The following is a 13543-nucleotide window of genomic DNA, read 5'->3' as shown; positions in this document are numbered from 1 at the left end:
TATTTTAACGAGAAACAAATAGTTCATTGAAAATGAAGTGTTTAACGTTAATTTCTAATCAATTATGTGTTTGCATCATTTTTATCGTATATTTAATGAATTAATAGCAATAAACTGAAAATTCACAAAAACGTGGAAAACAGCAAAATATTGCCTAATTCGATGATATTTTGTTTACATCACATAAAGGAAAAGAGAATGATAAACGTCAAAATATTGCTGAAATCGATGATTTTTAGTACGGAACAAAATGCAAGAAATCTTGCTTAAAATGCAATATTATGCGAAAATCTGAGATTAGAAGGTCAAATCACATATCTCGATACTACATGAAATAGTATCGAAATATTGGTAAAAATGAATAAATTTACGTAATATCAAACTACATGAAAAACGTGAAAAAAGTCATTATTATACCAAATATGAGGATTTTAACTTCGAATCATAGAGCGACGTTTCGTATTTTTTAGACCCTAGAAAAGACATAAAAAGATGTTGCTTCTAATACAAATGATATAAATCAATGTGTTTTCATTAAAATTAACTAAAATGTTCCTGATTTTCGGTTTATATTACAGATGGAAGATGTACACGTAAAACCGTTCTAATTCGGCTGAAACGTCGATATATGCAATAAAAACAGAACTTCTTCCCTTTTCAATCTCCTACTCAGTATTTTAAAGAGAAACAATTAGATGATTGAAAATGAAGTATTTAAGGTTATTTTCTGATCAATTATGTGTTTGCATCTTTTTATCGTATATTTAATGAATTAATAACAATAAACTGAAAATTCACAAAAACGTGGAAAAACGGCAAAACATTGCCTAATTCGATGATATTTTGTATAAATCACATAAAGGAAAAGTGGATGATAAAGGTCAAAATATTGCTAAATTCGATGATTTTTAGTACAAAACAAAATGCAAGAAAACTTGCTTAAAAATGCAAAGTTTGCGAAATTCTGAGATTTGTAGGCCAAATCACATATCGTGAGAAAACATGAAGTAGTATTGATATATTGGTAAAAACGAATATATTTACGTAAAATCACACTACATGAATAGCGTGAAAAAAGTCACTATATTACTATATTTGAGGATTTTAACTTCAAATCATAGAGCGAGGTTTCATATTATTTAGGTCCAAGAAAAGACATATGGCAATGTTGTTTCCAATACAAATGATAAAAATCAATGTGTTTTTATTAGAATTAACTAAAATGTTCCTGATTTTCCGTTTATATTACCGATGGAAGATGTACACGTAAAACCGCTCTAATCCGGCTGAAACGTCGATATATGCAATAAAACAGAACTTCTCCCCTTTTCAATATATTACTCAGTATTTTAACGAGAAACAAATAGTTCATTGAAAATGAAGTGTTTAACGTTAATTTCTAATCAATTATGTGTTTGCATCATTTTTATCGTATATTTAATGAATTATTAGCAATAAACTGAAAATTCACAAAAACGTGTAAAAACAGCAAAATATTGCCTAATTCGATGATATTTTGTTTATATCACATAAAGGAAAAGAGAATGATAAACGTCAAAATATTGCTGAATTCGATGATTTTTAGTACGGAACAAAATGCAAGAAATCTTGCTTAAAATGCAATATTATGCGAAAATCTGAGATTAGAAGGCCAAATCACATATCTCGATACTACATGAAGTAGTATCGAAATATTGGTAAAAATGAATATATTTACGTAATATCAAACTACATGAAAAACGTGAAAAAAATCATTATTATACCAAATATGAGGATTTTAACTTCGAATCATAGAGCGACGTTTCGTATTTTTTAGACCCTCTAAAAGACATAAAAAGATGTTGCTTCTAATACAAATGATATAAATCAATGTGTTTTCATTAAAATTAACTATTAATTAACTATAAAATTAACTAAGTTCCTGATTTTCGGTTTATATTACAGATGGAAGATGTACACGTAAAACCGTTCTAATTCATCTGAAACGTCGATATATGCAATAAAAACAGAACTTCTTCCCTTTTCAATCTCCTACTCAGTATTTTAACGAGAAACAAATAGATGATTGGAAATGAAGTATTTAAGGTTATTTTCTGATCAATTATGTGTTTGCATCTTTTTTATCGTATATTTAATGAATTAATAACAATAAACTGAAAATTCACAAAAACGTGGAAAAACGGCAAAACATTGCCTAATTCCATGATATTTTGTATAAATCACATAAAGGAAAAGTGGATGATAAAGGTCAAAATATTGCTAAATTTGATGATTTTTAGTACAAAACAAAATGCAAGAAAACTTGCTTAAAAATGCAAAATTTGCGAAATTCTGAGATTTGTAGGCCAAATCACATATCCTGAGAAAACATGAAGTAGTATCGATATATTGGTAAAACCGAATATATTTACGTAAAATCACACTACATGAATAGCGTGAAAAAAGTCACTATATTACCATATTTGAGGATTTTAACTTCAAATCATAGAGCGAGGTTTCATATTATTTAGATCCAAGAAAAGACATATGGCAATGTTGTTTCCAATACAAATGATAAAAATCAATGTGTTTTTATTAGAATTAACTAAAATGTTCCTGATTTTCCGTTCATATTACCGATGGAATATGTACACGTAAAACCGCTCTAATCCGGCTGAAACGTCGATATATGCAATAAAACAGAACTTCTCCCCTTTTCAATATCTTACTCAGTATTTTAACGAGAAACAAATATTTCATTGAAAATGAAGTGTTTAACTTTAATTTCTAATCAATTATGTGTTTGCATCATTTTTATCGTATATTTAATGAATTATTAGCAATAAACTGAAAATTCACAAAAACGTGGAAAAACAGCAAAATATTGCCTAATTCGATGATATTTTGTTTATATCACATAAAGGAAAAGAGAATGATAAACGTCAAAATATTGCTGAATTCGATGATTTTTAGTACGGAACAAAATGCAAGAAATCTTGCTTAAAATGCAATATTATGCGAAAATCTGAGATTAGAAGGCCAAATCACATATCTCGATACTACATGAAATAGTATCAAAATATTGGTAAAAATGAATATATTTACGTAATATCAAACTACATGAAAAACGTGAAAAAAGTCATTATTATACCAAATATGAGGATTTTAACTTCGAATCATAGAGCGACGTTTCGTATTTTTTAGACCCTAGAAAAGACATAAAAAGATGTTGCTTCTAATACAAATGATATAAATCAATGTGTTTTCATTAAAATTAACTAAAATGTTCCTGATTTTCGGTTTATATTACAGATGGAAGATGTACACGTAAAACCGTTCTAATTCGGCTGAAACGTCGATATATGCAATAAAAACAGAACTTCTTCCCTTTTCAATCTCCTACTCAGTATTTTAACGAGAAACAAATAGATGATTGAAAATGAAGTATTTAAGGTTATTTTCTGATCAATTATGTGTTTGCATCTTTTTTATCGTATATTTAATGAATTAATAACAATAAACTGAAAATTCACAAAAACGTGGAAAAACGGCAAAACATTGCCTAATTCGATGATATTTTGTATAAATCACATAAAGGAAAAGTGGATGATAAAGGTCAAAATATTGCTAAATTTGATGATTTTTAGTACAAAACAAAATGCAAGAAAACTTGCTTAAAAATGCAAAATTTGCGAAATTCTGAGATTTGTAGGCCAAATCACATATCCTGAGAAAACATGAAGTAGTATCGATATATTGGTAAAAACGAATATATTTACGTAAAATCACACTACATGAATAGCGTGAAAAAAGTCACTATATTACTATATTTGAGGATTTTAACTTCAAATCATAGAGCGAGGTTTCATATTATTTAGATCCAAGAAAAGACATATGGCAATGTTGTTTCCAATACAAATGATAAAAATCAATGTGTTTTTATTAGAATTAACTAAAATGTTCCTGATTTTCCGTTTATATTACCGATGGAAGATGTACACGTAAAACCGCTCTAATCCGGCTGAAACGTCGATATATGCAATAAAACAGAACTTCTCCCCTTTTCAATATATTTCTCAGTATTTTAACGAGAAACAAATAGTTCATTGAAAATGAAGTGTTTAACGTTAATTTCTAATCAATTATGTGTTTGCATCATTTTTATCGTATATTTAATGAATTATTAGCAATAAACTGAAAATTCACAAAAACGTGGAAAAACAGCAAAATATTGCCTAATTCGATGATATTTTGTTTATATCACATAAAGGAAAAGAGAATGATAAACGTCAAAATATTGCTGAATTCGATGATTTTTAGTACGGAACAAAATGCAAGAAATCTTGCTTAAAATGCAATATTATGCGAAAATCTGAGATTAGAAGGCCAAATCACATATCTCGATACTACATGAAGTAGTATGGAAATATTGGTAAAAATGAATATATTTACGTAATATCAAACTACATGAAAAACGTGAAAAAAATCATTATTATACCAAATATGAGGATTTTAACTTCGAATCATAGAGCGACGTTTCATATTTTTTAGACCCTCTAAAAGACATAAAAAGATGTTGCTTCTAATACAAATGATATAAATCAATGTGTTTTCATTAAAATTAACTATTAATTAACTATAAAATTAACTAAGTTCCTGATTTTCGGTTTATATTACAGATGGAAGATGTACACGTAAAACCGTTCTAATTCATCTGAAACGTCGATATATGCAATAAAAACAGAACTTCTTCCCTTTTCAATCTCCTACTCAGTATTTTAACGAGAAACAAATAGATGATTGGAAATGAAGTATTTAAGGTTATTTTCTGATCAATTATGTGTTTGCATCTTTTTATCGTATATTTAATGAATTAATAACAATAAACTGAAAATTCACAAAAACGTGGAAAAACGGCAAAACATTGCCTAATTCCATGATATTTTGTATAAATCACATAAAGGAAAAGTGGATGATAAAGGTCAAAATATTGCTAAATTTGATGATTTTTAGTACAAAACAAAATGCAAGAAAACTTGCTTAAAAATGCAAAATTTGCGAAATTCTGAGATTTGTAGGCCAAATCACATATCCTGAGAAAACATGAAGTAGTATCGATATATTGGTAAAACCGAATATATTTACGTAAAATCACACTACATGAATAGCGTGAAAAAAGTCACTATATTACCATATTTGAGGATTTTAACTTCAAATCATAGAGCGAGGTTTCATATTATTTAGATCCAAGAAAAGACATATGGCAATGTTGTTTCCAATACAAATGATAAAAATCAATGTGTTTTTATTAGAATTAACTAAAATGTTCCTGATTTTCCGTTTATATTACCGATGGAATATGTACACGTAAAACCGCTCTAATCCGGCTGAAACGTCGATATATGCAATAAAACAGAACTTCTCCCCTTTTCAATATCTTACTCAGTATTTTAACGAGAAACAAATATTTCATTGAAAATGAAGTGTTTAACTTTAATTTCTAATCAATTATGTGTTTGCATCATTTTTATCGTATATTTAATGAATTATTAGCAATAAACTGAAAATTCACAAAAACGTGGAAAAACAGCAAAATATTGCCTAATTCGATGATATTTTGTTTATATCACATAAAGGAAAAGAGAATGATAAACGTCAAAATATTGCTGAATTCGATGATTTTTAGTACGGAACAAAATGCAAGAAATCTTGCTTAAAATGCAATATTATGCGAAAATCTGAGATTAGAAGGCCAAATCACACATCTCGATACTACATGAAGTAGTATCGAAATATTGGTAAAAATGAATATATTTACGTAATATCAAACTACATGAAAAACGTGAAAAAAATCATTATTATACCAAATATGAGGATTTTAACTTCGAATCATAGAGCGACGTTTCGTATTTTTTAGACCCTCTAAAAGACATAAAAAGATGTTGCTTCTAATACAAATGATATAAATCAATGTGTTTTCATTAAAATTAACTATTAATTAACTATAAAATTAACTAAGTTCCTGATTTTCGGTTTATATTACAGATGGAAGATGTACACGTAAAACCGTTCTAATTCGGCTGAAACGTCGATATATGCAATAAAACAGAACTTCTCCCCTTTTCAATATATTACTCAGTATTTTAACGAGAAACAAATAGATGATTGAAAATGAAGTGTTTAACGTTAATTTCTAATCAATTATGTGTTTGCATCATTTTTATCGTATATTTAATGAATTAATAGCAATAAACTGAAAATTCACAAAAACGTGGAAAAACAGCAAAATATTGCCTAATTCGATGATATTTTGTTTATATCACATAAAGGAAAAGAGAATGATAAACGTCAAAATATTGCTGAATTCGATGATTTTTAGTACGGAACAAAATGCAAGAAATCTTGCTTAAAATGCAATATTATGCGAAAATCTGAGATTAGAAGGCCAAATCACATATCTCGATACTACATGAAATAGTATCGAAATATTGGTAAAAATGAATATATTTAAGTAATATCAAACTACAAGAAAAACGTGAAAAAAGTCATTATTATACCAAATATGAGGATTTTAACTTCGAATCATAGATCGACGTTTCGTATTTTTTAGACCCTAGAAAAGACATAAAAAGATGTTGCTTCTAATACAAATGATATAAATCAATGTGTTTTCATTAAAATTAACTAAAATGTTCCTGATTTTCGGTTTATATTACAGATGGAAGATGTACACGTAAAACCGTTCTAATCCGGTTGAAACGTCGATATATGCAATAAAAACAGAACTTCTTCCCTTTTCAATCTCCTACTCAGTATTTTAACGAGAAACAAATAGATGATTGAAAATGAAGTATTTAAGGTTATTTTCTGATCAATTATGTGTTTGCATCTTTTTTATCGTATATTTAATGAATTAATACCAATAAACTGAAAATTCACAAAAACGTGGAAAAACGGCAAAACATTGCCTAATTCGATGATATTTTGTATAAATCACATAAAGGAAAAGTGGATGATAAAGGTCAAAATATTTCTAAATTTGATGATTTTTAGTACAAAACAAAATGCAAGAAAACTTGCTTAAAAATGCAAAATTTGCGAAATTCTGAGATTTGTAGGCCAAATCACATGTCCTGAGAAAACATGAAGTAGTATCGATATATTGGTAAAACCGAATATATTTACGTAAAATCACACTACATGAATAGCGTGAAAAAAGTCACTATATTACCATTTTTGAGGATTTTAACTTCAAATCATAGAGCGAGGTTTCATATTATTTAGATCCAAGAAAAGACATATGGCAATGTTGTTTCCAATACAAATGATAAAAATCAATGTGTTTTTTTTAGAATTAACTAAAATGTTCCTGATTTTCCGTTTATATTACCGATGGAAGATGTACACGTAAAACCGCTCTAATCCGGCTGAAACGTCGATATATGCAATAAAACAGAACTTCTCCCCTTTTCAATATCTTACTCAGTATTTTAACGAGAAACAAATAGTTCATTGAAAATGAAGTGTTTAACTTTAATTTCTAATCAATTATGTGTTTGCATCATTTTTATCATATATTTAATGAATTATTAGCAATAAACTGAAAATTCACAAAAACGTGGAAAAACAGCAAAATATTGCCTAATTCGATGATATTTTGTTTATATCACATAAAGGAAAAGAGAATGATAAACGTCAAAATATTGCTGAATTCGATGATTTTTAGTACGGAACAAAATGCAAGAAATCTTGCTTAAAATGCAATATTATGCGAAAATCTGAGATTAGAAGGCCAAATCACATATCTCGATACTACATGAAATAGTATCAAAATATTGGTAAAAATGAATATATTTACGTAATATCAAACTACATGAAAAACGTGAAAAAAGTCATTATTATACCAAATATGAGGATTTTAACTTCGAATCATAGAGCGATGTTTCGTATTTTTTAGACCCTAGAAAAGACATAAAAAGATGTTGCTTCTAATACAAATGATATAAATCAATGTGTTTTCATTAAAATTAACTAAAATGTTCCTGATTTTCGGTTTATATTACAGATGGAAGATGTACACGTAAAACCGTTCTAATCCGGTTGAAACGTCGATATATGCAATAAAAACAGAACTTCTTCCCTTTTCAATCTCCTACTCAGTATTTTAACGAGAAACAAATAGATGATTGAAAATGAAGTATTTAAGGTTATTTTCTGATCAATTATGTGTTTGCATCTTTTTTATCGTATATTTAATGAATTAATAACAATAAACTGAAAATTCACAAAAACGTGGAAAAACGGCAAAACATTGCCTAATTCGATGATATTTTGTATAAATCACATAAAGGAAAAGTGGATGATAAAGGTCAAAATATTGCTAAATTTGATGATTTTTAGTACAAAACAAAATGCAAGAAAACTTGCTTAAAAATGCAAAATTTGCGAAATTCTGAGATTTGTAGGCCAAATCACATATCCTGAGAAAACATGAAGTAGTATCGATATATTGGTAAAACCGAATATATTTACGTAAAATCACACTACATGAATAGCGTGAAAAAAGTCACTATATTACCATATTTGAGGATTTTAACTTCAAATCATAGAGCGAGGTTTCATATTATTTAGATCCAAGAAAAGACATATGGCAATGTTGTTTCCAATACAAATGATAAAAATCAATGTGTTTTTATTAGAATTAACTAAAATGTTCCTGATTTTCCGTTTATATTACCGATGGAAGATGTACACGTAAAACCGCTCTAATCCGGCTGAAACGTCGATATATGGAATAAAACAGAACTTCTCCCCTTTTCAATATCTTACTCAGTATTTTAACGAGAAACAAATAGTTCATTGAAAATGAAGTGTTTAACTTTAATTTCTAAACAATTATGTGTTTGCATCATTTTTATCGTATATTTAATGAATTATTAGCAATAAACTGAAAATTCACAAAAACGTGGAAAAACAGCAAAATATTGCTGAAATCGATGATTTTTAGTACGGAACAAAATGCAAGAAATCTTGCTTAAAATGCAATATTATGCGAAAATCTGAGATTAGAAGGCCAAATCACATTTCTCGATACTACATGAAGTAGTATCGAAATATTGGTAAAAATGAATATATTTACGTAATATCAAACTACATGAAAAACGTGAAAAAAGTCATTATTATATCAAATATGAGGATTTTAACTTCGAATCATAGAGCGACGTTTCGTATTTTTTAGACCCTCTAAAAGACATAAAAAGATGTTGCTTCTAATACAAATGATATAAATCAATGTGTTTTCATTAAAATTAACTAAAATGTTCCTGATTTTCGGTTTATATTACAGATGGAAGATGTACACGTAAAACCGTTCTAATTCGGCTGAAACGTCGATATATGCAATAAAAACAGAACTTCTTCCCTTTTCAATCTCCTACTCAGTATTTTAACGAGAAACAAATAGATGATTGGAAATGAAGTATTTAAGGTTATTTTCTGATCAATTATGTGTTTGCATCTTTTTTATCGTATATTTAATGAATTAATACCAATAAACTGAAAATTCACAAAAACGTGGAAAAACGGCAAAACATTGCCTAATTCGATGATATTTTGTATAAATCACATAAAGGAAAAGTGGATGATAAAGGTCAAAATATTTCTAAATTTGATGATTTTTAGTACAAAACAAAATGAAAGAAAACTTGCTTAAAAATGCAAAATTTGCGAAATTCTGAGATTTGTAGGCCAAATCACATATCCTGAGAAAACATGAAGTAGTATCGATATATTGGTAAAACCGAATATATTTACGTAAAATCACACTACATGAATAGCGTGAAAAAAGTCACTATATTACCATTTTTGAGGATTTTAACTTCAAATCATAGAGCGAGGTTTCATATTATTTAGATCCAAGAAAAGACATATGGCAATGTTGTTTCCAATACAAATGATAAAAATCAATGTGTTTTTATTAGAATTAACTAAAATGTTCCTGATTTTCCGTTTATATTACCGATGGAAGATGTACACGTAAAACCGCTCTAATCCGGCTGAAACGTCGATATATGGAATAAAACAGAACTTCTCCCCTTTTCAATATCTTACTCAGTATTTTAACGAGAAACAAATAGTTCATTGAAAATGAAGTGTTTAACTTTAATTTCTAAACAATTATGTGTTTGCATCATTTTTATCGTATATTTAATGAATTATTAGCAATAAACTGAAAATTCACAAAAACGTGGAAAAACAGCAAAATATTGCTGAAATCGATGATTTTTAGTACGGAACAAAATGCAAGAAATCTTGCTTAAAATGCAATATTATGCGAAAATCTGAGATTAGAAGGCCAAATCACATATCTCGATACTACATGAAGTAGTATCGAAATATTGGTAAAAATGAATATATTTACGTAATATCAAACTACATGAAAAACGTGAAAAAAGTCATTATTATATCAAATATGAGGATTTTAACTTCGAATCATAGAGCGACGTTTCGTATTTTTTAGACCCTCTAAAAGACATAAAAAGATGTTGCTTCTAATACAAATGATATAAATCAATGTGTTTTCATTAAAATTAACTATTAATTAACTATAAAATTAACTAAGTTCCTGATTTTCGGTTTATATTACAGATGGAAGATGTACACGTAAAACCGTTCTAATTCATCTGAAACGTCGATATATGCAATAAAAACAGAACTTCTTCCCTTTTCAATCTCCTACTCAGTATTTTAACGAGAAACAAATAGATGATTGGAAATGAAGTATTTAAGGTTATTTTCTGATCAATTATGTGTTTGCATCTTTTTTATCGTATATTTAATGAATTAATAACAATAAACTGAAAATTCACAAAAACGTGGAAAAACGGCAAAACATTGCCTAATTCGATGATATTTTGTATAAATCACATAAAGGAAAAGTGGATGATAAAGGTCAAAATATTGCTAAATTCGATGATTTTTAGTACAAAACAAAATGCAAGAAAACATGCTTAAAAATGCAAAATTTGCGAAATTCTGAGATTTGTAGGCCAAATCACATATCGTGAGAAAACATGAAGTAGTATCGATATATTGGTAAAAACGAATATATTTACGTAAAATCACACTACATGAATAGCGTGAAAAAAGTCACTATATTACCATATTTGAAGATTTTAACTTCAAATCATAGAGCGAGGTTTCATATTATTTAGATCCAAGAAAAGACATATGGCAATGTTGTTTCCAATACAAATGATAAAAATCAATGTGTTTTCATTAGAATTAACTAAAATGTTCCTGATTTTCCGTTTATATTACCGATGGAAGATGTACACGTAAAACCGGTCTAATCTGGCTGAAACGTCGATATATGCAATAAAACAGAACTTCTCCCCTTTTCAATATCTTACTCAGTATTTTAACGAGAAACAAATAGTTCATTGAAAATGAAGTGTTTAAGGTTAATTTCTAATCAATTATATGTTTGCATCATTTTTATCGTATATTTAATGAATTAATAGCAATAAACTGAAAATTCACAAAAACGTGGAAAAACAGCAAAATATTGCCTAATTCGATGATATTTTGTTTATATCACATAAAGGAAAAGAGAATGATAAACGTCAAAATATTGCTGAATTCGATGATTTTTAGTACGGAACAAAATGCAAGAAATCTTGCTTAAAATGCAATATTATGCGAAAATCTGAGATTAGAAGGCCAAATCACATATCTCGATACTACATGAAATAGTATCGAAATATTGGTAAAAATGAATATATTTAAGTAATATCAAACTACATGAAAAACGTGAAAAAAGTCATTATTATACCAAATATGAGGATTTTAACTTCGAATCATAGAGCGACGTTTCGTATTTTTTAGACCCTAGAAAAGACATAAAAAGATGTTGCTTCTAATACAAATGATATAATCAATGTGTTTTCATTAAAATTAACTAAAATGTTCCTGATTTTCGGTTTATATTACAGATGGAAGATGTACACGTAAAACCGTTCTAATTCGGCCGAAACGTCGATATATGCAATAAAAACAGAACTTCTTCCCTTTTCAATCTCCTACTCAGTATTTTAACGAGAAACAAATAGATGATTGAAAATGAAGTATTTAAGGTTATTTTCTGATCAATTATGTGTTTGCATCTTTTTTATCGTATATTTAATGAATTAATAACAATAAACTGAAAATTCACAAAAACGTGGAAAAACGGCAAAACATTGCCTAATTCGATGATATTTTGTATAAATCACATAAAGGAAAAGTGGATGATAAAGGTCAAAATATTGCTAAATTTGATGATTTTTAGTACAAAACAAAATGCAAGAAAACTTGCTTAAAAATGCAAAATTTGCGAAATTCTGAGATTTGTAGGCCAAATCACATATCCTGAGAAAACATGAAGTAGTATCAATATATTGGTAAAACCGAATATATTTACGTAAAATCACACTACATGAATAGCGTGAAAAAAGTCACTATATTACCATTTTTGAGGATTTTAACTTCAAATCATAGAGCGAGGTTTCATATTATTTAGATCCAAGAAAAGACATATGGCAATGTTGTTTCCAATACAAATGATAAAAATCAATGTGTTTTTATTAGAATTAACTAAAATGTTCCTGATTTTCCGTTTATATTACCGATGGAAGATGTACACGTAAAACCGCTCTAATCCGGCTGAAACGTCGATATATGGAATAAAACAGAACTTCTCCCCTTTTCAATATCTTACTCAGTATTTTAACGAGAAACAAATAGTTCATTGAAAATGAAGTGTTTAACTTTAATTTCTAAACAATTATGTGTTTGCATCATTTTTATCGTATATTTAATGAATTATTAGCAATAAACTGAAAATTCACAAAAACGTGGAAAAACAGCAAAATATTGCCTAATTCGATGATATTTTGTTTACATCACAAAAAGGAAAAGAGAATGATAAACGTCAAAATATTGCTGAAATCGATGATTTTTAGTACGGAACAAAATGCAAGAAATCTTGCTTAAAATGCAATATTATGCGAAAATCTGAGATTAGAAGGCCAAATCACATATCTCGATACTACATGAAGTAGTATCGAAATATTGGTAAAAATGAATATATATACGTAATATCAAACTACATGAAAAACGTGAAAAAAGTCATTATTATATCAAATATGAGGATTTTAACTTCGAATCATAGAGCGACGTTTCGTATTTTTTAGACCCTCTAAAAGACATAAAAAGATGTTGCTTCTAATACAAATGATATAAATCAATGTGTTTTCATTAAAATTAACTATTAATTAACTATAAAATTAACTAAGTTCCTGATTTTCGGTTTATATTACAGATGGAAGATGTACACGTAAAACCGTTCTAATTCATCTGAAACGTCGATATATGCAATAAAAACAGAACTTCTTCCCTTTTCAATCTCCTACTCAGTATTTTAACGAGAAACAAATAGATGATTGGAAATGAAGTATTTAAGGTTATTTTCTGATCAATTATGTGTTTGCATCTTTTTTATCGTATATTTAATGAATTAATAACA

The sequence above is a fragment of the Procambarus clarkii genome, chromosome 63 (genome assembly GCF_040958095.1).
Source record: "Procambarus clarkii isolate CNS0578487 chromosome 63, FALCON_Pclarkii_2.0, whole genome shotgun sequence".
Classification (NCBI taxonomy): Eukaryota; Metazoa; Arthropoda; class Malacostraca; order Decapoda; family Cambaridae; genus Procambarus; species Procambarus clarkii.
Note: the sequence above shows the minus strand (reverse complement) of the source record.